Source organism: Bombina bombina, chromosome 6 (genome assembly GCF_027579735.1).
Source record: "Bombina bombina isolate aBomBom1 chromosome 6, aBomBom1.pri, whole genome shotgun sequence".
Classification (NCBI taxonomy): Eukaryota; Metazoa; Chordata; class Amphibia; order Anura; family Bombinatoridae; genus Bombina; species Bombina bombina.
The window spans coordinates 783,076,320-783,104,042 of NC_069504.1; the positions used below are offsets into that span (position 1 = coordinate 783,076,320).

At 42.5% G+C, this 27,723-nt stretch overlaps 1 protein-coding gene and 1 pseudogene across 1 annotated transcript in view; one reads left to right on the plus strand and one right to left on the minus strand.

The window, feature by feature from the left end:
• The window catches only part of LOC128663661 (bromodomain-containing protein 4B-like), a 777,540-nt gene that overhangs the window by 614,746 nt on the left and 135,071 nt on the right, over window positions 1–27,723 (minus strand).
• Window positions 9,251–11,077, plus strand: LOC128664609 (zinc finger BED domain-containing protein 5-like; annotated as a pseudogene).

The following is a 27,723-nucleotide window of genomic DNA, read 5'->3' on the forward strand; positions in this document are numbered from 1 at the left end:
ATTTGTATTTTCTTGAATAGAATAACGAGAATATGGCTCTTTATCAGTTAAATACTGTTTGGGACGTTAAACACTAATTATCCTATTTGGGGTAAATAGGATTTATGTTGGCAGTGTATGCAGGCACTGGGGACGTTAAAACTTTTGGAGAGGCTCAGATGTATTTTAATTGTTCCGGTATAATTAAGGACTTTGTGGGACAAGAGTGTTTGTTCTGTGTGACAAGGCTCCGGTATTGATGGTAATGGCGGCCGGTCCCTTTCTAGTTCGGAACGCCCACAAATGGAACGGCAGTTTTTCTGAGGCGGCAATTTAGCATTGCGCGCATTTCCGGAACATTTCCTGTTGGTTCCTACATCTCCGATAGTAGAGGAGTTTTCTCTGGGAAACATTGTAGCCATTTTGAACAGCTAGATTTTGAGTCCGGATCGTATTCAGTGTTTAATCTGGTTTCACAGGAGGAAAGGTAGGTGCCTCAGCAAGCAGTGCTGAAGTGAAGAGGCTGTCTGAGGATTATAGTCAACTGCTGCTTAGCGGTAGTTAAAGAATAAAAGAAAATTTTTACTTTTAAAATTTAAAGTGACAGTAACTTTTTTGTTTGAACATTGGGTAAAGATGGATCAAGAGGCCCTGCAAAACATATGTAGCTTATGTTTTGATGTAGACACCCCAATCCCTTTTTGCTCCTCATGTTTTGAAAGAGCATTAAATTACAGAAAAAGACCGATTCTGAGCCATTATTAGTTAAGGCAGATGTTGTTCAGGAGTCCCCTGTTAAAGAAATGCCGCAGCTCTCTCCTCAAGTGTCCCAAACTTTATCCTCTATACATGCAGTGCCCTGCGCTTCTCACACTCCGGTTGGTGTTACTTATGCGCTGTCTGCTTTTTCCATGCTGCAGGGAAAGCACAAGAGGAAATCTAAGGAATCAGTGAGTAAGGTTTGTGGCTATTCCGATTGTTCCTTCCTAGAAGTCTGAGGAGGGGGATACTTCGGTAGCATCTGAGGTTGAAGTCTCAGACGCAGACAGTGTCATTCATTCTTCTGATGCAGAAGTTGTATCCTTCAGGTTTAAGCTAGAACACCTCCGGTTGCTACTTTAAGTGGTTTTGGCCACCTTGGACGACTGACATGACTGCCATAGACAATCCTAAGAAGTCTAGTAAGCTAAACAAATACTTTGACTTCCTTCCTCGTGGAGGTTTTTCCAGTTCCTGAACGAGCTACAGAGATTGCTCAAGAATGGGAGAGACCTGGCAATTCCCAATTTTTAAGAAGATGTTTCCAATAGCTGACACTATCAAGAAGTATTGGCAGACGGTCCCCAAAGTAGAAGGGACAATTTCCACTTTGGCTAAGAGAACCACTATTCCCATAGAGCAGCGGTTCCCAACCTGTGGTACGCGTACCCCTGGGGGTACGCGGCAGACAGGTTGGGGGTACTTGAAGATATGACTTGTAATTGCGGAATTTTACTGCCCGCCCGCCATAAACATGACCTCTATTACTTGTAAAGGCGGAAGTTTGCTGCCCGCCCGCCATAAACATGTAATCAAATTTTTAGTTATTTGTGTCCTCATAGCAACCTAGCACTACTGATCATTGGACAGTGTAAAATGCGCGCGGTTGGGCTGGCTTTATCCTGCGCTAGCACTACAGAGAACACAGGAGTCTGGTGAGTGTCTGTGTCTTCCTTCAATGCACGTCTTCATTTCCGGCAGCCAGAGATTGACTTGACTGGCACCCGCTGTCCACACAGGTGGTACTCACAGGCTTTCATTATTATTGCCTGTTATTATCACAGCTCCCGAACTCTCTGTATTTTACCCCGGGGTTATTATTCCCTCCACTTGTGTGTGTGTGTTACATTTTTCACTCGTTTGAGCTCTATGGCGCCACTATTGCAAATAAAGTTTACCGCAAAACACCGGTCTGTGCTCCTCTACTTGTTTTTAATTTTAATGTTTTTAATTTCATTATATTACCCTGGCCTTGACAGATGACAGACCGTAGTACCTACTGTACTCAAAATCTCAAATCCACTTGCTTATATTTGGCTCAGCCTTTTTATAATATTAAACAAGAATTTAAAGGCAAGCAATGAGCAGAGAGGCTGTAGTGACTCTGCTCAGTGCACATAGCTTACTAATCTTATTTAATATTATAAAAGTAATTTTCTAAAAAACATAATTTAAAAACATAAGGACACAGTAATAATATGATGTCCTCCTTGTATCCAAAAATTTGCAATCATTTAATTTTTTAGTATTCCTATTGCACATTTGTTAATGCCAGTGTCAGTGATGCTATATTGATATTACAATGAATGTTTACTTTCCATTTTAACCTTGGTGAACTGTATTTGTTCCATACTTAGGTGAGAAACACTGACTCATAGATTTAATTATTAAATATATAACAGTGTTTCTCACCTAAGTATGGAACAAATAAAGTTCACTTATATTCAATGTAATATAAATATAGCATCACTGGCATTAACATATGTGCAATAGGAGAAGAGTAAAGGAACATTAAATGATTGCATATTTTTGTGCAACAGACTAAAAATTTTGAATATAAGGACCACCTGATGTTGAGACTGAGGGACTGGGGCCAAGAACTAATACATTTATTGTAGTCTGCTAATTTATTTAATGAACAGCTTTGGGGTTTCATATGTGACTGTATATCATGTATTTGTAAAATTAATCACACAACATACAATTATAACAATCTGGTTGTCACAAGGACATATTATTGCCTACCTACCAAATAGGACTTTTTTTTGTTTTTCCCTTTCAAAAATTGGCAAAATAAAAGGTATCAAAATCATTTGGGGGGTCCCTGAATGGCAGGTTTGAATTTTTATAGGAACTGCATCAAGCTTTTAACTATTGAAATCACAGTATATTTTTATTAAGACAAGTTATACTGTCAACATTTAATTTACTCTATCAGTGCTGACATACAATATGTATAGGCAATTTTGGCTAAATAATTCATAAAGATAACCTTACTGAGGTCTAGGATACATATTTGTGTGTATGGATTTGTGTATTGTTTCTATCTTCCTGGGATTTATCTATGACCTGTATTTGGTAACAGTCTGTTGTGTTTTGTTCTATCTAGATTGCAAAGGAATTGCAGAAGAGAGGAAGCTGAGTTTACTGGCGGAGACAGTTTGGGATCAAGTACTTTCAGCTCTGGTAAGAGTTTATGCACTCAACACCTGTACATTGCGTCTAACACTCTCCCCTTCATAACCTCTGAAACTGTCTGCATCATTGTGACATAGCCCACCGAGTGAAAGGTTCACCTGCAACCAAGTTTTAAATAACACAATTTATGCTTACCTGATAAATTTCTCTTGTGGTGTATCCAGTCCACGGATCATCCATTAATTGTGGGATATTCTCATTCCCAACAGGAAGTTGCAAGAGGACACCCACAGCAGAGCTGTAATATAGCTCCTCCCCTAACTGTCATAGCCAGTCATTCGACCGAAAACAAGCCGAGAAAGGAGGAACCATAGGGTGCAGTGGTTACTGTAGTTTAAATTTAAAAATTACCTGCCTTAAAATGACAGGGCGGGCCGTGGACTGGATACACCACAAGAGAAATAAGGTGTATCCAGTCCACGGATCATCCATTACTTGTGGGATACCAATACCAAAGCTAAAGTACACGGATGAAGGGAGGGACAAGGCAGGAACTTAAATGGAAGGAACCACTGCCCGTAAAACCTCTCTCCCAAATATAGCCTCCAAAGAAGCAAAAGTATCAAATTTGTAAAATTTTGAAAAAATATGAAGCAAAGACCAAGTCGTCGCCTTGCAAATCTGATCAAAAGAAGACTCATTTTTAAAGGCCCAAGTGGAAGCCACAGCTCTAGTGGAATGAGCTGTAATCCTTTCAGGAGGTTGCTGTCCAGCAGTCTCATAGGCTAAGCGGATTAAGCTTCTTAGTCAAAAAGAAAAAGAGGTTGCCGAAGCCTTTTGACCTCTCCTCTGTCCAGAGTAGACAACAAACAAAGCAGATGTTTGACGAAAATCTTTAGTAGCTTGTAAGTAAAACTTTAAAGCACGGACCACGTCCAAATTGTGTAACACAAGGATGGAACAACAATCTCTTGATTGATATTCTTGTTAGATACCACCTTAGGTAAGAACCCAGGTTTGGTACGCAGGACTACCTTATCCGTATGGAAAATCAGATAAGGAGAATCACATTGTAAGGCAGATAACTCGGAGACTCTACGAGCCGAGGAAATAGCTACCAAAAAAAGGACTTTCCAAGATAAAAGTTTGATATCTATGGAATGAAGAGGTTCAAACGGAACTCCTTGAAGAACCTTAAGAACCAAGTTTAAGCTACATGGTGGAGCAACAGGTTTAAACACAGGCTTGATTCTAACTAAAGCCTGACAAAATGCCTGAACGTCTGGAACATCTGCCAGACGCTTAACTAGCTGACAATCCTTTTTCCAAACCTTCTTGGAGAAAAGATAATATCCTAGCAATCCTGACCTTACTCCATGAGTAACCCTTGGATTCACACCAATAAAGATATCTACGCCATACCTTATGGTAAATTTTCCTGGTGACAGGCTTTCGTGTCTGTCTTAAGGTATTAATAACTGACTCGGAGAAGCCATGCTTTGATAAAATCAAGCGTTCAATCTCCAGGCAGTCAGCCTCAGAGAAATTAGATTTGGATGGTTGAAAGGACCCTGAAGTAGAAGGTCCTGTTTCAGAGGCAGAGACCATGGTGGAAAGGATGACATGTCCACCAGATCTGCATACCAGGTCCTGCGTGGCCACGCAGGTGCTATCAGAATCACCGATGCTCTCTCCTACTTGATCTTGGCAATCAGTCGAGGGAGCAGAGGAAACAGTGGAAACACATAAGCCAGGTTGAAAGACCAGGGCGCTACTAGAGCATCTATCAGTGTCGCCTTGGGATCCCTGGACCTGGATCCGTAACACGGAAGCTTGGCGTTCTGGCGAAATGCCATGAGATCCAGTTCTGGTTTGCCCCAACGATGAATCAATTGTGCAAATGCCTCCGGATGGAGTTCCCACTCTCCCGGATGAAAAGTCTGACGACTTAGAAAATCCGCCTCCCAGTGCTCTACACCTGGGATATGGATAGCTGATAGGTGGCAAGAGTGAATCTCTGCCCAGCGAATTATTTTTTTAAACTTCTAACATCTCTAGGGAACTTCTCGTTCCCCCTTGATGGTTGATGTAAGCTACAGTCGTGATGTTGTCCGACTGAAATCTGATGTACCTCAGAGTTGCTAACTGAGGCCAAGCCTGAAGAGCCTTGAATATCGCTCTTAGTTCCAGAATATTTAATGGAAGGAGAGACTCCTCCTGGGTCCACGATCCCTGAGCCTTCAGGGAGTTCCAGACTGCACCCCAACCTAGAAGGCTGGCATCTGTCGTAACAATTGTCCAATCTGGCCTGCGAAAGGTCATACCTTTGGACAGATGGACCCGAGATAGCCACCAGAGAAGAGAATTCCTGGTCTCTTGGTCCAGATTCAGTTGAGGGGACAAATCTGTGTAATCCCCGCTCCACTGACTGAGCATGCATAGTTACATCTCAGACCGCTGCAAGCGTGCAAACGGCACTATGTCCATTGCCGCTACCATTAAGCCGATTACTTCCATACACTGAACCACCGAAGGGCGTGGAATGGAATGAAGAATCGGCAGGAATTTAGAAGCTTTGATAACCTGGACTCAGTCAGGTGAATTTTCATTTCTACAGAATCTATCAGAGTCCCTAGAAAGGAAACTCTTGTGAGTGGGGATAGAGAACTCTTTTCCTCGTTCACTTTCCACCCATGCGACCACAGAAATGCCAGTACTACGTCCGTATGAGACTTGGCAATTTGGAAGTTTGACGCCTGTATCAGGATGTCGTCTAAATAAGGGGCTACTGCTATGCCCCGCGGCCTTACGACCGCCATAAGTGACCCTAGAACCTTTGTAAAGATTCTTGGGGCTGTAGCTAATCCCAAGGGAAGAGCTACAACTGGTAATGCCTGTCTTAAAAGGCAAACCTGAGAAACCGATGATGATCTTTGTGTATCGGAATGTGAAGATAAGCATCCTTTAGATCCACTGTAGTCATATATTGACCCTCCTGGATCAGTGGTAGGATGGTACGAATAGTTTCCATCTTGAACAACGGAACTTTGAGGAATTTGTTTAAGATCTTTAGATCCAAAATTGGTCTGAAGGTTCCCTCTTTTTTGGGAACCACAAACAGATTTGAGTAAAAACCCTGTCCCTGTTCCTCCTTTGGAACTGGATGGATCACTCCCATAACTAGGACTCGTACACAGTGTAAGAATGCCTCTCTCTTTATCTGGTGTGCAGATAATTGTGAAAGGTGAAATCTCCCTTTTGGGGGGGGGGGAAGCTTTGAAGTCCAGAAGATATCCCTGGGATATAATTTCCAACGCCCAGGGATCCTGAACATCTCTTGCCCACGCCTGGGCAAAGAGTGAAAGTCTGCCCCCTACTAGATCCGTTCCCGGATAGGGGGCCGTTCCTTCATGCTGTCTTAGAGGCGGCAGCAGCAGGCTTTTTTTCCTGCTTACCTTTTTTCCATGTCAGGTTTGGTCTCCAGACCGTCTTGGATTGAGCAAAAGTTCCCTCTTGTTTATTATTAGAGGAGGTTGATGCCGCACCTGCCTTGAAGTTTTGAAAGGCACGAAAATTAGACTGTTTGGCCCTATCCTGAGGAAGGGCATGACCTTTTCCTCCAGTGATATCAGCAATAATCTCCTTCAACCAGGCCCGAATAGGGTCTGCCCCTTGAAGGGAATGTTAAGTAGCTTAGATTTTGAAGTCACGTCAGCTGACCATGATCTAAGCCATAGCGCTCTGCGCGCCTGTATAGCAAAACCAGAATTCTTAGCCGTTAGTTTAGTCAAATGAACAATGACATCAGAATAAAAGAATTGGCTAGCTTAAGTGCTCTAAGTTTGCCAAGTATGTCATCCAATGGAGTCACAACCTGTAAAGCCTCTTCCAGAGACTCAAACCAGTACGCCGCAGCAGCAGTGACAGGGGCAATGCATGCAAGGGGCTGTAGGATAAAACCTTGTTGAATAAATATTTTCTTAAGGTAACCTCTAATTTTTTATCATTTGTATATAAAAAAAAAAAAAAAAAAAAAAAAAAAACACAACTGTCCTCGACAGGGATAGCAGTACGCTTTACTAGAGTAGAAACTGTTCCATCCACCTTAGGGACTGTCTGCCATAAGTCCCATGTGGTGGAGTCTATTGGAAACATTTTTCTAAAAATAGGAGGGGAAGAGAACGGCACACCTGGTCTATCCTATTCCTTATTAATAATTTCTGTAAACCTTTTAGGTATTTGGAAAAATATCAGTACACACCGGCACTGCAAAGTATTTATCCAGTCTACACAATTTCTCTGGCACTGCAATGGTATCACAGTCATTCAGAGCAGCTAAAACCTCCCTAAGCAACACGCAGAGGTGTTCAAGCTTAAATTTAAATGTAGAAATATTAGAATCAGGTATCTTTCCTGAGTCATTAACATCACCCACTGACTGAAGCTTTCTTTCCTCAGCTTCTGCATATTGTGAGGCAGTATCAGACATGGTTCTTAAAGCATCAGTATGCTCTGAATTTTGTCTCACCCCAGAGCTATCTCGCTTACCTCTAAGTTCAGGTAGTCTGGCTAATACCGCTGACAGTGTATTATCCATGTAAAGTAAACGCTATGGGCGCCCTAGATGTACTTGGCGCCATTTGACCGTGAATCCCTTAAGCGGGAGTCAAAGGGTCTGACACGTGGGGAAAGTTAGTCGGCATAACTTCCCCCTTGTCAGATTCCTCTGGTGATACATTTTTTAAAGACAGAAAATGATCTTTATTGCATAAAATGAAATCAGTACATTTGGTACACATTCTAAGAGGGGGTTCCACCATGGCTTTTAAACATAATAAACAAGGAGTTTCTTCTATGTCAGACATGTTTATACAGAATAGCAATGAGACTAGCAAGCTTGGAAAACACTTTAATTCAAGTTAACAAGCAAATATAAAAAACGGCACTGTGCCTTTAAGAGAAACAAATTTTGTCAGAATTTGAAAAACAGTGAAAAAATGCAATAAATCAAACAAAATTTTTACAGTGTGTATAAAAGGCTAACGGAGCATTGCACCCACTTGCAAATGGATGATTAACCCCTTAGTTCAAAAAAACGGATCAAAAAAACGAAATAGACTTTTTTAACAGTCACAACCAACTGCCACAGCAAGCTGTGGCCCTACCTTCCCCAGTAAACTACTTTGGAAATCCTTTGGGCCCTTTAGAGATGTCCTATAGCATTCAGAGGTCCTTTGAGGGAAGCTGGATGTCACAGTTTGTAATTTTAACTGCACCAACTGTAACTTTTATACTACAACAGTGGAAATTGTTTCTAGTCCAAATTTAAGCCAGCCATGTGGAAAAAAACTAGGCCCCAATAAAGTTTTATCACCAAAGCATATATAAAAACTATTAAACATGCCAGCAAACGTTTTATATTGTAAATATCATAAGGGTATTACCCCTGGGAGTAAGCATACCAGTCGTTATTAAATCACTGTATTCAGGCTTAACTTACATTAATCCGGTATCAGCAGCATTTTCTAGTGTTTTCCATCTCTAGAAAAAATTATAACTGCACATACCTGATAGCAGAATAAACTGCACGCCATTCTCTCGCTGAAGTTACCTCATCTGTGTAATCCCCTCAGACATATGTGAGAATAGCAATGGATCTTAGTTACAACCTGCTAAGATCATAGAAACCTCAGGCAGATTCTTCTTCTATTTACTGCCTGAGATAAAATAGCACAACTCCGGTACTATTTAAAAATAACAAACTTTTGATTGAAGAAAATAAACTAGCTATATTTAACCACTCTCTCCTACAACATCCTTGCTTGTTGAGAGTTGCAAGAGAATGACTGGGTATGACAGTTAGGCGAGGAGCTATATTACAGCTCTGCTGTGGGTGTCCTCTTGCAACTTCCTGTTGGGAATGAGAATATCCCACAAGTAATGGATGATCCGTGGACTGGATACACCTTACAAGAGAAAGATAGACTTCAGTTACAGATACAAAAACACATGCTTTGGGACTGATCTTTTTTATGAGTGCTTAATTTTAAGTGTTTAGCTATTTATTGATCATTGAGTGACTTTGTGCCCCGAAATGGATAAGTGGTTGAAAACTGGAACTCTTAAGAGAGCTGCAGTTAGCAGTGAAATTCAACCTGCTGATTCGTCAGCTGCAAGTACTTCAAAGCAGTCTGATGATTTAGAAGTGCAAGGGGACCAGGGTGTAGCGACTGATAGGCCTGTTTTTGCAAGTGCAAGAGATAAAGTTAACACTATTAAAAAAACTAAAAACATCAGTGCTCCACTAAAGAGAAAATATTCTGTTGAATACTTGAGATATGGATTTTCGTTCATGGAAAATGAAGACTGTCCAAAACCACTGTGCGTTGTTTGTGGAGAGATATTGTCTAACGGTAGCATGAAACCATCTTTAATGATGCGCCATTTAGAGACAAAACATCCAATTTATAAACAAAAAGATGTAAGTTTTTTCAAGCGACTATCAAACGGCCTTAATCTAACTTCTTATTTATTATCTGCTAACAAAGTCCATGAGAATGCGGTTGAAGCATCATACAGAATAAGTTACCGTATTGCTAAAAGCGGTAAAAATCATACAATTGCTGAAAAATTGATATCTCCTTGTATCAAAGATGCTGTTCAATGTATGTTCAGTGAAGACCATGAACAAAAAATTAACAATATTCCCTTATCAAACAATACAGTTTCACGCAGAATTAAGGACATGTCTGACGACATTGAATCTACAGTAATTGAAAGAATAAAAAGGAGTCCCTTCTTTTCAATACAGGTGGATGAAAGCACTGATGTTTCCAATCTGTCGATTTTGCTTGTCATTGCAAGATATTTAAATGATAACGTGCTTGAAGAAAATCTTTTACTTTGCTATCCTCTCACTGAAAGATGTACAGGTGAAGATATATTTAATGCCATTCAGTCTTATTTCTGTGAAAAAACAATTGGTTGGGCCAATTGCTGTGGTGTTTGCACGGATGGTGGAAAATCTATGTCTGGCTGTTATAGAGGTTTATGCGGTCGCATCAAAGAGGTTGCTCCCCATGTAGCTTGGAGTCATTGCTGTATTCACAGACAAAGCCTAGCGTCCAAACCCCTGCCAGATTCATTGAAGGGAGTGCTCAATCAATCTGTCAAAGTTGTTAATTATATAATTTTTTTTTAAATAATTTTTTATTGAGGTTAAAAATACAATGCAACATCACTGAGAAAAAGAAAAAAAGACACACTGTGCAAATTGTTAAACACATAATCATTTCTGTTTCATCACAGAATAATCCAACAAAACACCAAAAGAAAAAATAAACTTAACCTCACTTTTTCAATTTTAGAACAACATAAGACATAAAAATGTTAACATTTGAAAGTAAACAAATATACAGTCTAAATTATTAAGAGCTAAGCAAAAATTATTGTCCACCATCAAACTAAATGTTCTATACGTCAGCAAATAATATTATACATAATTTTAGGAGCCACAGCTCCAACAACCTCAAAAACCACAAGACTGTATATAGAATTTTATCCATCTTGACAAAAGAAAAAAGGAGAAACAAAACATTATTATTACATAATTATATTAAGGTTAATTCAACTAACTCCAGACTATTCATATCTTTGTGTAAAGAGATGGACAGCCTCCATACTACATTATTGTTACACACAGAAGTGAGGTGGCTGTCACAGGGAAAAGTACTCACAAGATTGTTTGAATTGAGACATGAAGTTCAGGTTTTTTTTTGAAGACCATCCTTTTGAGTTGAGCTCTAAGTTTCATGAAAGTGAATGGCTTCAACAGCTTGCGTACTTATCTGATATTTTTTCAGAAATAAATGAACTAAACCGCGGATTACAGAACAGTTCAATAAACATCTTTAAGATGTGACAAAATAGAGTCTATGATCAAGAAATTGGATTTTTGGGAATCATGTATCAAAAAAGACCAGTGTGAAGTTTTTGACACACTTCACAGTTTCTTATCTGAGAACGAGCTGAAATTGTCAAAAGTTGTAAAAAGTAGTATAGTAGCCCACTTACAAGGATTTAAGATTTCGTTCAGACAGTATTTTCCAAAGCGAAATAGTGAAGAAAACTGGATTTTAAATCCATTCAACGAATTGTTTTTTCAACAAGCTGAAAAACTTTCATTTTCTGAAAAAGAAAAATTGATTGAACTTTCAACTGATTCTTCTTTACAATCTGATTTCAAAAAAGAGATGTCATTGAATTCTGGGCAGCGATGAAAGAAGAGTACCAAGAACTCAGTGATAAAGCTATAAAATATTTACTACCTTTCACAAACACAGAGCTTGTTGAAAGAGCATTCTCGTCTTATGCGTATATTAAGAATAAATATCGCAATAAGCTTGACGCAGCTTCCGATTTGAGGTTATATCTATCTTCATTTGAACCGGATTTTAAAAAACTTAGTTCCATGAAACAAGCTCAAGGATCACATTAAAAATATGAAGAGCCATGTTGGAAGACTTTTATATCAAGAAGAATAATTGTTACGTTCTTTTATCATAAGTTAATAAGGTTAAAAATATTTTAATGCAAGTTTTATTTGTTTTGATCTAAAGTTAGGCTGCTATAATAAAACATTTAAATACATTATGTAAAATCAAAATTAAAAGCCTTTAAATGTAATTATGTTAATTTGATTCATTTGATTTAGCTGCTAACCTAAGAAAATAAAAAAAATAAAAACTTTTTTTGAGTGATGGGTGGTGGTAATGAAGAGAGGGGGAACTCATAAATGAAAAGCCTAATCAAGGGGTACGGGAGAGAAAAAAGGTTGGGAACCGCTGCCATAGAGGATAGCTGTTCCTTTAAGGATCCTATGGATAAGAAGTTAGAAGGGTTACTTAAAAATATTTATGTACACCAGGGTTTACAATGGCAACCTGCGTTGTGTATTGCTACCGTCACCAGCGCAGCAGTATACTGGTTTGATGCGTTGTCCGATTGTATCCAGACAGATACTCCCCCTTGAGTAGATCCAGGAAAGGATTAAGGCTCTTAAGTTGGCCAATTCCTTAATTAAGGATGCTTCCCTACAAGTCATTAAGTTGGGAGCAAAGATTTCTGGCTTTGCTGTACTGGGCCGCAGAGCTTTATGGTTGAGGCCCTGGTCTGCGGATGTGTCATCTAAGTCTAAGCATTTGGCGATTCCCTACAAGGGTAAGCCCTTGTTTGGGCCGAGCTTTGCTGAAATTATTTCAGATATTACGAAAGGAACGGGACATTTACTCCCACAGGATAAACTTCAAGGGTAAATCTTCCTCAAACTCTGCCAAGCAGGAACAGTCAAAGCCTTCCTGGAGGTCCAACCAGTCTTGGAACAAGGGGAAGCAATCCAAGAAGCCCGCAATTGACTCAGTCAGCATGAAGGATCTGCCCCAGATCCGGGACCGGATCTTGTGGGAGGCAGGCTTTCTTTCTTCGATCAGGCCTGGGTATGGGATGTACCGGATCCATGGACAGTGGACATCGTGTCCCAGGGATACCAACTAGAGTTCAAAACCTTTCCTCCCAGGGGCAGGTTTCTGATCAAGGTTACCTGTATACCTAGGAGTAATAGTTCCTGTTCCAATGCAGGAACAGGGTTAGGGATTCTACTCCAATCTGTGGTTCTCAAAAAAGAGGGAATCTTCAGACTAAGTTTAGATCTCAAAAGTCTAATTCCTCAGAGTACCGTCCTTCAAGATGGAAACTATTCGTTACATTCTTCCCTTGGTTCAAGAGGGTCAATTCATGACAACGGTAGATTTAAAGGATGCGTACCTTTATGTTCCCATCCACAGGGATCATCAAAAGTTTGAGGTTTGCATTTCTAGGCAAACACTTCGTTTGTGGCTCTTCCATTCGGCCTTGCCACAGCTCCCAGAATTTCAAAGGTTCTGGGAGCCCTGTTGGCGGTGCTCAGGTTGCGGGGCATTGCTGTGTCGCCTTATCTGGACGAGATTCTGGTCCAGGCATCTTCCTCTCAACAAGCAAACTCCCACACAGGGATGTTATCTTTTCTGCGTTCTCACGATTAGAAGGTGAATATGGGAAAAAGTTCCTTTATTCCAGCTACAAGGGTAGTGTTCCTGGGAACCATAATAGATTCCTTATCAATAGGAATATTTCTGACAGAGGTCAGAAAAAACATAATTTATGCTTACCTGATAAATTTATTTCTCTTGTAGTGTATCCAGTCCACGGATCATCCATTACTTGTGGGATATTCTCCTTCCCAACAGGAAGTTGCAAGAGGATCACCCACAGCAGAGCTGCTATATAGCTCCTCCCCTCACTGCCATATCCAGTCATTCGACCGAAACAAGCCGAGAAAGGAGAAACCATAGGGTGCAGTGGTGACTGTAGTTTAATTAAAATTTAGACCTGCCTGAAAAGGACAGGGCGGGCCGTGGACAGGATACACTACAAGAGAAATAAATTTATCAGGTAAGCATAAATTATGTTTTCTCTTGTTAAGTGTATCCAGTCCACGGATCATCCATTACTTGTGGGATACCAATACCAAAGCTAAAGTACACGGATGATGGGAGGGACAAGGCAGGAACTTAAACGGAAGGAACCACTGCCTGTAGAACCTGTCTCCCAAAAACAGCCTCCGAAGAAGCAAAAGTATCAAATTTGTAAAATTTGGAAAAAGTATGAAGGGAAGCCACAGCTCTAGTAGAATGAGCTGTAATCCTTTCAGGAGGCTGCTGTCCAGCAGTCTCATAGGCTAAACGGATTATACTCCGAAGCCAAAAAGAAAGAGGTTGCCGAGGCCTTCTGACCTCTCCTCTGTCCAGAGTAAACAACAAACAGGTTAGATGTTTGGCGAAAATCTTTAGTAGCCTGTAAGTAAAACTTCAAGGCACGGACTACGTCTAGATTATGCAAAAGACGTTCCTTCTTTGAAGAAGGATTAGGACATAATGATGGAACAACAATCTCTTGATTGATATTCTTGTTAGAAACCACCTTAGGTAAAAACCCAGGTTTTGTACGCAGAACAACTATATCTGAATGAAAGATCAGATAAGGAGAATCACAATGTAAGGCAGATAACTCCGAGACTCTTCGAGCCGAGGAAATAGCCATCAGAAAAAGAACTTTCCATGAAAGAAGTTTGATATCAATAGAATGAAGGGGTTCAAACAGAACCCCTTGAAGAACTTTAAGAACCAAGTTTAAGCTCCATGGAGGAGCAACAGGTTTAAACACAGGCTTAATTCTAACTAAAGCCTGACAAAATGCCTGAACGTCTGGAACTTCTGCCAGACGCTTGTGTAAAAGAATAGACAGAGCAGAAATCTGTCCCTTTAAAGAACTAGCTGATAATCCTTTGTCCAAACCCTCTTGGAGGAAGGACAATATCCTAGGAATCCTAACCCTACTCCATGAGTAATTCTTGGATTCACACCAATGAAGATATTTACGCCATATCTTGTGGTAAATTTTCCTGGTGACAGGCTTTCGTGCCTGTATTAAGGTATCAATTACTGACTCGGAGAAGCCACGCTTTGATAGGATCAAGCGTTCAATCTCCATGCAGTCAGTCTCAGAGAAAGTAGATTCGGATGATTGAAAGGACCTTGTATTAGGTCTTGTCTCAGAGGCAGAGTCCATGGTGGAAAGGATGACATGTCCACTAGGTCTGCATACCAGGTCCTGCGTGGCCACGCAGGCGCTATCAATATCACCGATGCTCTTTCCTGTTTGATTTTGGCAATCAGACGAGGGAGCAGAGGAAACGGTGGAAACACATAAGCCAGGTTGAAGAACCAAGGCGCTGCTAGAGCATCTATCAGTGCCGCTTCTGGGTCCCTGGACCTGGATCCGTAACAAGGAAGCTTGGCGTTCTGGCGAGACGCCATGAGATCCAATTCTGGTTTGCCCCAACGGAGAACCAATTGAGCAAACACCTCCGGATGGAGTTCCCATTCCCCCGGATGAAAAGTCTGACGACTTAGAAAATCCGCCTCCCAGTTCTCTACACCTGGGATATGGATCGCTGACAGGTGGCAAGAGTGAGTCTCTGCCCAGCGAATTATTTTGGAGACTTCTGACATCGCTAGGGAACTCCTGGTTCCCCCTTGATGGTTGATGCAAGCCACAGTCGTGATGTTGTCCGACTGAAATCTGATGAACCTCAGTGTTGCTAGCTGAGGCCAAGCCAGAAGAGCATTGAATATTGCTCTTAACTCCAGAATATTTATTGGGAGGAGTTTCTCCTCCCGAGTCCATGAACCCTGAGCCTTCAGGGAGTTCCAGACTGCACCCCAACCTAGAAGGCTGGCATCTGTTGTTACAATTGTCCAATCTGGTCTGCGAAAGGTCATACCCTTGGACAGATGGGCCCGAGATAACCACCAGAGAAGAGAATCTCTGGTTTCCTGATCCAGATTTAGTAGAGGGGACAAATCTGTGTAATCCCCATTCCACTGACTGAGCATGCATAATTGCAGCGGTCTGAGATGCAGGCGCGCAAATGGCACTATGTCCATCGCCGCTACCATTAAGCCGATTACTTCCATGCACTGAGCCACCGTGGGGCGCGGAATGGAGTGAAGAACACGGCAAGCATTTAGAAGTTTTGATAACCTGGACTCAGTCAGGTAAATTTTCATTTCTACAGAATCTATTAGAGTCCCTAGGAAGGAAACCCTCGTGAGAGGAGATAGAGAACTCTTTTCTTCGTTCACTTTCCACCCATGCGACCTCAGGAATGCCAGAACTATCTCTGTATGAGATTTGGCAATTTGAAAGCTTGACGCATGTATCAGGATGTCATCCAGGTAAGGAGCCACCGCTATGCCTCGCGGTCTTAGGACCGCCAGAAGTGAGCCCAGAACCTTTGTAAAAATTCTTGGGGCTGTAGCCAACCCGAATGGAAGAGCTACAAATTGGTAATGCCTGTCTAGAAAGGCAAACCTCAGGAACTGATGATGATTCTTGTGAATCGGAATGTGAAGTTAGGCATCCTTTAAGTCCACTGTGGTCATGTACTGACCCTCTTGGATCATGGGTAAAATGGTTCGAATAGTTTCCATCTTGAATGACGGAACTCTGAGGAATTTGTTTAGGATCTTTAAATCCAAAATTGGTCTGAAGGTTCCCTCTTTTTTGGGAACCACAAACAGATTTGAATAAAACCCCTGTCCTTGTTCCGTCCGCGGAACTGGATGGATCACTCCCATTACAAGGAGATCTTGTACGCAGCTTAGGAATGCCTCTTTCTTTATCTGGTTTGCAGATAATCTTGAAAGGTGAATTCTCCCTTGTGGAGGAGAAGCTTTGGAGTCCAGGAGATATCCCTGAGACATGATCTCCAACGCCCAGGGATCCTGAACATCTCTTGCCCACGCCTGGGCGAAGAGAGAGAGTCTGCCCCCTACTAGATCCGTTGTCGGATAGGGGGCCGCTCCTTCATGCTGTCTTAGAGGCTGCAGCAGGCTTTCTGGCCTGCTTGCCCTTGTTCCAGGACTGGTTAGGTTTCCAGGCCTGCTTGGATTGAGCAAAAGTTCCCTCTTGTTTTGAAGCAGAGGAAGTTGATGCTGCACCTGCCTTGAAATTTCGAAAGGCACGAAAATGAGACTGTTTGGCCTTTGATTTGGCCCTGTCCTGAGGAAGGGTATGACCCTTACCTCCAGAAATGTCAGCAATAATTTCTTTCAAACCAGGCCCAAATAAGGTCTGCCCCTTGAAAGGAATGTTGAGTAATTTAGACTTTGAAGTCACATCAGCTGACCAGGATTTGAGCCATAGCGCCCTACGCGCCTGGATGGCGAATCTGGAATTCTTAGCCGTTAGTTTAGTCAAATGAACAATGGCATCAGAAACAAATGAGTTAGCTAGCTTAAGAGTTCTAAGCTTGTCAACAATTTCAGTCAATGGAGCTGTATGGATGGCCTCTTCCAGGGCCTCAAACCAGAATGCCGCCGCAACAGTGACAGGCGCAATGCATGCAAGGGGCTGTAAAATAAAACCTTGTTGAATAAACATTTTCTTAAGGTAACCCTCTAATTTTTTATCCATTGGATCTGAAAAAGCACAACTGTCCTCAACCGGGATAGTGGTATGCTTTGCTAAAGTAGAAACTGCTCCCTCCACCTTAGGGACAGTCTGCCATAAGTCCTGTGTAGTGGCATCTATTGGAAACATTTTTCTAAATATAGGAGGTACGGAAAAGGGCACACCGGGCCTATCCCACTCCTTACTAATAATTTCTGTAAGCCTTTTAGGTATTGGAAAAACATCAGTACTCACCGGCACTGCATAGTATTTATCCAGCCTACACAATTTCTCTGGCACTGCAATTGTGTCAGTCATTCAGAGCAGCTAATACCTCCCCAAGCAATACACAGAGGTTCTCAAGCTTAAATTTAAAATTAGAAATCTCTGAATCAGGTCTCCCCGAATCAGAGACGTCACCCACAGACTGAAGCTCTCCGTCCTCAGGTTACAGCATCTACGCGCTCTGTATCTCGTCTAACCCCAGAGCTATCGCGCTTGCCTCTCAATTCAGGCAATCTGGATAATACCTCTGACAGGGTATTATTCATGAATGCAGCCATGTCCTGCAAAGTAATCGCTATGGGTGTCCCTGATGTACTTGGCGCCATATTATCGTGCGTCCCTTGAGCGGGAGACGAAGGGTCCGACACGTGGGGAGAGTTAGTCGGCATAACTTCCCCCTCGACAGACCCCTCTGGTGACAATACTTTTATAGATAAAGACTGATCTTTACTGTTTAAGGTGAAATCAATACATTTAGTACACATTCTCCTATGGGGCTCCACCATGGCTTTTAAACATAATGAACAAGTATCCTCTGTTTCAGACATGTTTGTACAGACTAGCAATGAGACTAGCAAGCTTGGAAAACACTTTAAAGCAAGTTAACAAGCAATATAAAAAACGTTCCTGTGCCGTTAAGAGAAACAAATTTTGACAAAATTTGAACAGTGAAAAAAGGCAGTTACACTAACAAAATTTTTACAGTGTATGTAACAAGTCAGCAGAGCATTGCACCCACTTGCAAATGGATGATTAACCCCTTAATAAAAACAGAATAATAAATGACAAAAACGTTTTTTAAACACAGTCACAACAACTGCCACAGTCTACTGTAATTGTTACCCTCCTCAAACACGACTTTGAAGCCTTTTGAGCCCTTCAGAGATGTCCTAGATCATGCAGGAAGAAGCTGAATGTCTGTCAGTATTTTTAGCTGCACTAAAAACATAATTTATGCTTACCTGATAAATTCCTTTCTTCTGTTGTGTGATCAGTCCACGGGTCATCATTACTTCTGGGATATAACTCCTCCCCAACAGGAAATGCAAGAGGATTCACCCAGCAGAGCTGCATATAGCTCCTCCCCTCTACGTCAGTCCCAGTCATTCGACCAAGAATCAACGAGAAAGGAGTAACCAAGGGTGAAGTGGTGACTGGAGTATAATTTAAAAGATATTTACCTGCCTTAAAACAGGGCGGGCCGTGGACTGATCACACAACAGAAGAAAGGAATTTATCAGGTAAGCATAAATTATGTTTTCTTCTGTTATGTGTGATCAGTCCACGGGTCATCATTACTTCTGGGATACCAATACCAAAGCAAAAGTACACGGATGACGGGAGGGATAGGCAGGCTCATTATACAGAAGGAACCACTGCCTGAAGAACCTTTCTCCCAAAAATAGCCTCCGAAGAAGCAAAAGTGTCAAATTTGTAAAATTTGGAAAAAGTATGAAGCGAAGACCAAGTTGCAGCCTTGCAAATCTGTTCAACAGAGGCCTCATTCTTAAAGGCCCAAGTGGAAGCCACAGCTCTAGTGGAGTGAGCTGTAATTCTTTCAGGAGGCTGCTGTCCAGCAGTCTCATAGGCTAAACGTATTATGCTACGAAGCCAAAAAGAGAGAGAGGTAGCAGAAGCTTTTTGACCTCTCCTCTGTCCAGAGTAAACGACAAACAAGGAAGAAGTTTGGCGAAAATCTTTAGTTGCCTGCAAGTAGAACTTGAGGGCACGAACTACATCCAGATTGTGTAAAAGACGTTCCTTCTTTGAGGAAGGATTTGGACACAAGGATGGGACAACAATCTCTTGATTGATGTTCCTGTTAGTGACTACCTTAGGTAAGAACCCAGGTTTAGTACGCAGAACTACCTTGTCTGAGTGAAAAATCAGATAAGGGGAATCACAATGTAAGGCTGATAACTCAGAGACTCTTCGAGCCGAGGAAATAGCCATTAAAAACAGAACTTTCCAAGATAACAATTTTATATCAATGGAATGAAGGGGTTCAAACGGAACACCCTGTAAAACGTTAAGAACTAAGTTTAAACTCCATGGTGGAGCAACAGCTTTAAACACAGGCTTGATCCTAGCTAAAGCCTGACAAAAGGACTGGACGTCTGGATTTTCTGACAGACGTCTGTGTAACAAGATGGACAGAGCTGAAATCTGTCCCTTTAATGAACTAGCTGATAAACCCTTTTCTAAACCTTCTTGTAGAAAAGACAATATCCTAGCGATCCTAACCTTACTCCAGGAGTAACCTTTGGATTCGCACCAGTATAGGTATTTCCGCCATATTTTATGGTAAATCCTTCTGGTAACAGGCTTCCTAGCCTGAATCAGGGTATCAATAACCGACTCAGAAAAACCACGTTTTGATAAAATCAAGCGTTCAATTTCCAAGCAGTCAGCTTCAGAGAAGTTAGATTTTGATGTTTGAATGGACCCTGTATCAGAAGGTCCTGTCTTAGAGGTAGAGACCAAGGCGGACAGGATGACATGTCCACTAGATCTGCATACCAAGTCCTGCGTGGCCAAGCAGGTGCTATTAGAATTACTGATGCTCTCTCCTGTTTGATTTTGGCAATCAATCGAGGAAGCAGCGGGAAGGGTGGAAACACATAAGCCATCCTGAAGTTCCAAGGTGCTGTCAAAGCATCTATCAGAACTGCTCCCGGATCCCTGGATCTGGACCCGTAGCGAGGAAGTTTGGCGTTCTGGCGAGACGCCATGAGATCTATCTCTGGTTTGCCCCAACGTCGAAGTATTTGGGCAAAGACCTCCGGATGAAGTTCCCACTCCCCCGGATGAAAAGTCTGGCGACTCAAGAAATCCGCCTCCCAGTTCTCCACTCCCGGGATGTGGATTGCTGACAGGTGGCAAGAGTGAGACTCTGCCCAGCGAATTATCTTTGATACTTCCATCATTGCTAGGGAGCTTCTTGTCCCTCCCTGATGGTTGATGTAAGCTACAGTCGTGATGTTGTCCGACTGAAACCTGATGAACCCCCGAGTTGTTAACTGGGGCCAAGCCAGAAGGGCATTGAGAACTGCTCTCAATTCCAGAATGTTTATTGGTAGGAGACTCTCCTCCTGATTCCATAGTCCCTGAGCCTTCAGAGAATTCCAGACAGCGCCCCAACCTAGTAGGCTGGCGTCTGTTGTTACAATTGTCCAGTCTGGCCTGCTGAATGGCATCCCCCTGGACAGGTGTGGCCGATAAAGCCACCATAGAAGAGAATTTCTGGTCTCTTGATTCAGATTCAGAGTAGGGGACAAATCTGAGTAATCCCCATTCCACTGACTTAGCATGCATAATTGCAGCGGTCTGAGGTGTAGGCGTGCAAAAGGTACTATGTCCATTGCCGCTACCATTAAGCCGATCACCTCCATGCATTGAGCTACTGACGGGTGTTGAATGGAATGAAGGACGCGGCATGCATTTTGAAGTTTTGTTAACCTGTCTTCTGTCAGGTAAATCTTCATTTCTACAGAATCTATAAGAGTCCCCAAGAATGGAACTCTTGTGAGAGGAAAGAGAGAACTCTTTTTTTCGTTCACTTTCCATCCATGCGACCTTAGAAATGCCAGAACTAACTCTGTATGAGACTTGGCAGTTTGAAAGCTTGAAGCTTGTATTAGAATGTCGTCTAGGTACGGAGCTACCGAAATCCCTCGCGGTCTTAGTACCGCTAGAAGGGCACCCAGAACCTTTGTGAAGATTCTTGGAGCCGTAGCCAATCCGAATGGAAGAGCTACAAACTGGTAGTGCCTGTCTAAGAAGGCAAACCTTAGATACCGGTGATGATCTTTGTGGATCGGTATGTGAAGGTAAGCATCCTTTAAATCCACTGTGGTCATGTACTGACCCTCTTGGATCATGGGTAAGATTGTCCGAATAGTTTCCATTTTGAACGATGGAACTCTTAGGAATTTGTTTAGAGTCTTTAAATCTAAGATTGGCCTGAAAGTTCCCTCTTTTTTGGGAACCACAAACAGGTTTGAGTAGAACCCTTGTCCTTGTTCCGACCACGGAACCGGATGGATCACTCCCATTAATAACAGATCTTGTACGCAGCGTAGAAACGCTTCTTTCTTTATCTGGTTTGTTGACAACCTTGACAGATGAAATCTCCCTCTTGGGGGAGATAATTTGAAGTCTAGAAGGTATCCCTGAGATATGATCTCTAGTGCCCAGGGATCCTGAACATCTCTTGCCCAGGCCTGGGCGAAGAGAGAGAGTCTGCCCCCTACTAGATCCGGTCCCGGATCGGGGGCTCTCGGTTCATGCTGTCTTTGGGGCAGCAGCAGGTTTCCTGGCCTGCTTGCTTTTGTTCCAGGACTGGTTAGGCTTCCAGCCTTGCCTGTAACGAGCAACAGCTCCTTCCTGTTTTGGTGCAGTGGAGGTTGATGCTGCTCCTGTCTTGAAATTCCGAAAGGGACGAAAATTAGACTGTCTAGCCTTAGCTTTGGCCTTGTCTTGAGGTAGGGCGTGGCCCTTACCTCCCGTAATGTCAGCGATAATTTCTTTCAAACCGGGCCCGAATAAGGACTGCCCCTTGAAAGGTATATTAAGTAATTTGGACTTAGAAGTAACATCAGCTGACCAGGATTTTAGCCACAGTGCCCTGCGTGCCTGTATGGCGAATCCTGAGTTCTTAGCCGTAAGTTTGGTTAAATGTACTACGGCCTCCGAAATGAAAGAATTAGCTAGTTTAAGGACTCTAAGCCTGTCCGTAATGTCGTCTAGCGTAGAGGAACTAAGGTTCTCTTCAAGCGACTCAATCCAAAATGCTGCCGCAGCCGTAATCGGCGCGATACATGCAAGGGGTTGTAATATAAAACCTTGTTGAACAAACATTTTCTTAAGGTAACCCTCTAATTTTTTATCCATTGGATCTGAGAAAGCACAGCTATCCTCCACCGGGATAGTGGTACGCTTAGCTAAAGTAGAAACTGCTCCCTCCACCTTGGGAACCGTTTGCCATAAGTCCCGAGTGGTGGCGTCTATTGGAAACATCTTTCTAAATATTGGAGGGGGTGAGAACGGCACACCGGGTCTATCCCACTCCTTAGTAACAATTTCAGTTAGTCTCTTAGGTATAGGAAAAACGTCAGTACTCGCCGGTACCGCAAAGTATTTATCCAACCTACACAGTTTCTCTGGTATTGCAACGGTGTTACAATCGTTGAGAGCTGCTAAGACCTCCCCTAGTAGTACACGGAGGTTCTCCAATTTAAATTTAAAATTTGAAATATCTGAGTCCAATCTGTTTGGATCAGAACCGTCACCCACAGAATGAAGCTCTCCGTCCTCATGCTCTGCGAGCTGTGACGCAGTATCAGACATGGCCCTAGCATTGTCAGCGCACTCTGTTCTCACCCCAGAGTGATCACGCTTGCCTCTTAGTTCTGGTAATTTAGACAAAACTTCAGTCATAACAGTAGCCATATCTTGTAATGTTATCTGTAATGGCCGCCCAGATGTACTAGGCGCCAAAATATCACGCACCTCCCGGGCGGGAGATGCAGGTACTGTCGCGTGAGGCGAGTTAGTCGGCATAACTCTCCCCTCGCTGTTTGGTGAAATTTGTTCACATTGTACAGATTGACTTTTATTTAAAGTAGCATCAATACAGTTAGTACATAAATTTCTATTGGGCTCCACCTTGGCATTGGAACAAATGACACAGATATCTTCCTCTGAGTCAGACATGTTTAACACACTAGCAAAAAAAAACTTACAACTTGGTTATAATCTTTTTTAGCAAAAAAACGCACTGTGCCTCAAAGAGGTACTAACGATTAAATGACAGTTGAAATAATGAACTGAAAAACAGTTATAGCATCAAACTTTAAAACAACACAACTTTTAGCAAAGGTTTGTTCCCATTAGTAAAAAACAACACTAATTAAATTTGTACATAAGAAAACAAAACAACGTTTTTTATTCACAGTCACTATAAGAATTCTCACAGCTCTGCTGAGAGAATTTACCTCCCTTTAAAGAAGTTTGAAGACCCCTGAGATCTGTCAGAGATGAACCGGATCATGCAGGAAATATAAAAGTAGCTGACTGGAATTTTTTGATGCGTAGCAAAGAGCGCCAAAAACGGCCCCTCCCTCTCCCACACAGCAGTGAAGAGAAACGAAACTGTCACAATTAAAGCAAAAAACTGCCAAGTGGAAAATAATGCCCAAATATTTATTCACACAGTACCTCAGCAATGTAAACGATTCTACATTCCAGCAAAAACGTTTAACATGATGAATAGTTATTAAAAGGATTAGTGACCTTTAACACAGTAGTTCCGGTGAAATACCATCCCCAGAATACTGAAGTGTATACATACATGTCATTTTAACGGTATGGCAGGCTTTTCTCATCAATTCCATTCAGAAAATAAAAACTGCCACATACCTCAATGCAGATTCATCTGCCCGCTGTCCCCTGATCTGAAGCCTTTACCTCCCTCAGATGGTCGAGAACAGCAATATGATCTTAACGACTCCGGTTAAAATCATAGTAAAAAATCTCTGTCAGATTCTTCCTCAAACTCTGCCAGAGAAGTAATAACACGCTCCGGTGCTATTTTAAAATAACAAACTTTTGATTGAAGTCATAAAAACTAAGTATAATCACCATAGTCCTCTCACACATCCTATCTAGTCGTTGGGTGCAAGAGAATGACTGGGACTGACGTAGAGGGGAGGAGCTATATGCAGCTCTGCTGGGTGAATCCTCTTGCATTTCCTGTTGGGGAGGAGTTATATCCCAGAAGTAATGATGACCCGTGGACTGATCACACATAACAGAAGAAATAGGCCCTTCCCACTCATTTTGCAACAGTGGAAAGCCTCAGGAGCTGTTTCTAGGCAAAATTAAAACCAGCCATTTGGAAAAAAAAACTAGGCCCCAATAAGTTTTGTCACCAAACATATATAAAAACGATTAAACATGCCAGCAAACGTTTTATATTACACTTTTATAAGAGTATGTATCTCTATTAATAAGCCTGATACCAGTCGCTATCACTGCATTTAAGGCTTTACTTACATTAATCCGGTATCAGCAGCATTTTCTAGCAAATTCCATCCCTAGAAAAATATTAACTACACATACCTTATTGCAGGAAAACCTGCACGCCATTCCCTCTCCGAAGTTACTTCACTCCTCAGAATGTGAGAACAGCAATGGATCTTAGTTACTTCTGCTAAGATCATAGAAATCACAGGCAGATTCTTCTTCTAATGCTGCCTGAGAAGAAACAGTACACTCCGATACCATTTAAAAATATAACAAACTTTTGATTGAAGTTAAAAAACCAACTATAATACACCACTCTCCTCTTACTACGTCTATCTTTGTTGAGAGTTGCAAGAGAATGACTGGATATGGCAGTGAGGGGAGGAGCTATATAGCAGCTCTGCTGTGGGTGATCCTCTTGCAACTTCCTGTTGGGAAGGAGAATATCCCACAAGTAATGGATGATCCGTGGACTGGATACACTTAACAAGAGAAACAAAAAGGTCCTCGACTCTTGTCTGGCCCTGCAGAGTCTTCTCCTCGGCCGTCTGTGGCTCAATGTATGGAGGTGATCAGTCTGATGGTAGCTGCCATGGACATCATTCCATTTGCCTGGTTCCATCTCAGACCTCTGAAGTTAAGAATGCTCAGACAATGGAACGGGGATTATGCGGACCCGTCTCCGCGAATTCTTTTGGATGAGGCGACAAGAGACTCTTCTTTGATGTTTGTCTCAGGATCATCTCTCCCAGGTAACCTGCTTTTGCAGACCAACCTGGGTGATTGTGACAACTGACGCCAGCCTGCTGGGATGGGGAGCAGTCTGGGGCTCACTAAAGGCTCGGGAGGAGTCTGTTCTCCCCATATACATTCTAGAGCTGAAGGCAATCTTCAATGCTCTTCTGGCCTGGCCTCAGTTAGCTTCAGCCCAGTTTATCAGGATCCAGTCGGACAACATAACTTCAGTGGCTTACATCAAACATTAGGGGGGAACTCTGAGTTCCTTGGCTATGACAGAGGTAGCCAAGATTATCCAGTGGGCGGAGACCCACAACTGCTGTCTATCTGCGATCTACATTCCAGGAGTGGACAATTGGGAAGCGGATTTTCTGAGCAGACAGACCTTTCACGCGGGGGGAGTGGGAACTCCATCCAGAGGTGTTTTCCAACTTGATTCTCAAATGGGGACAGCCGGAGCTGGATCTCATGGCATCGACAGAATGCCAAGCTCCCGAGGTACGGGTCAAGGGATCCTTAGGCTGTACTGATAGATGCTTTGGCGGTCCCTCGGAATTTCAGTCTAGCAAACCTATTTCATCCGTTCGCTCTCTTTCCTCAAGTCATTGCTCAAATCAAACAGGAGAGGGTGTCTGTGATCCTCATTGCACCGGCGTGGCCTCGCAGGATCTGGTATGCAGACCTAGTGAAGATGTCATCTCTTCAACCTTGGAGACTTCCATTGAGGAAGGACCTTCTACTTCAAGGGCCCTTCCTTCAGCCAAATCTCATTTCTCTGAAGCTGACTGCTTGGAGACAGAACGCTTAATTTTATCTAAGCGCGTTTTTTTTGAGTCGGTCATTGAGACCATAAGTCAGGCTTGCAAACCTGTTACCAGAAATATTTACTATAAGATATGGGGTAGATATCTGTATTGGTGTGAATCCAGATGTTTCTCTTGGAGTAGAGTTAGGATTCCTAGGATTGTCTTTTCTCCAGGAGGGTCTGGAGAAGGGGTTAGCTGCTGGTACCTTGAAGGGTAAAATATCCGCCTAGTCTATTTTGTTGCATAAACGTCTGGCGGATGTACCAGACGTGCACTCTGTCAGGCCTTGGTTAGAATCAGGCCTGTGTTCAAACCTGTTACTCCGCCTTGGAGTCTAAACCTTGTCCTTAAAGTTCTTCAGCAGGCTCTGTTTGAGCTTATGCTTTCCTTAGATATGAAGATATCTTGGAAAAATTTGATTCTTGTTGCAATCTCTTCTGCACGTAGAATCTCAGAACTCTCTGCGTTAGTGTGAATCCCATTACCTTCCTGTTGGCTGGAATCCACAGTCCACTGGGCGGCTGAGAGGTCCCAGTAATGCTGATATTGCACCTGGTGGTGCTTTGCCTCTTGTAAGTGCAACCTTTAAATATTCTATCTTCCTGGCCTAAACGTTACTGGGCTATGTTTTTGTGCCTTTTTTCCTTCCAGGACTTAACCAATAGGCCATTTTAAGGATTATCTGGATTTGGACCTCTAGCGGGTGGTGACGTGAGCTGGACCACGTATTTAGTTCCAGTCTGCTACAATAGCACCATATGGGTGCGCCTCACTTGTTAGTATATTCTATCCTGTTGGTCCTGTGTGTTGGTGCCCTGACGTTACTAGGCCATGTTTGGCGCCTCTGTTCCTCTTCTCTTTTCAGACCACGAAATATCAGGATGACCGTCCTATGACAGAGAGCTGCCTTTTTTTCTTCAAGTTTACTGTTGTGGACTTTCTGTGATATCTGCATATACTCATATGCCCACTTCTACTTATTTTGGTTTGATTTCATGACTGTATAGATAGAGGAGGCTGGCGTCGGTCGTGACAATGATCCACTCCGGTCTGCGGAAACTCATTCCCTGAGACAGGTGATCCAGAGACAACCACCAGAGGAGTGAGTCTCTGGTTTTCTGGTCCATGTGAATCTGGGGAGACAAATCTGCATAATCCCCATTCCACTGTTTGAGCATGCACAGTTGCAATGGTCTTAAATGATTGAGCAAATGGAACCACGTCCATTGATGCGACCATGAGTCCTATTACCTCCATGCATTGAGCTATGGAGGGTTGAGGAATGGATTGAAGAACTCGACAAGTGTTCAGAAGTTTTAACTTCCTGACCTCTGTCAGAAAGATCTTCATTTCTATTGAGTCTATTATTGTTCCCAGGAAGGGAACCCTTGTGAACGGGGACAGAGAACTTTTTTCTATGTTAACCTTCCACCCGTGAGACCTTAGAAAGGCTAGGACAATGTCGAAAAGGACGACGCTTGTATTAACATGTTGTCTAGGTAAGGTGCTACTGCAATGCCCTTGGCCTTAGCAACGCTAGAAGGGACCCTAGCACCCTTGTGAAAATTCTGGGAGCAGTGGCCAATCCGAAAGGAAGAGCCACAAACTGATAATGCTTGTCCAGAGAGGCGAACCTCAGGAACTGAAGGTGATCTTTGTGGAT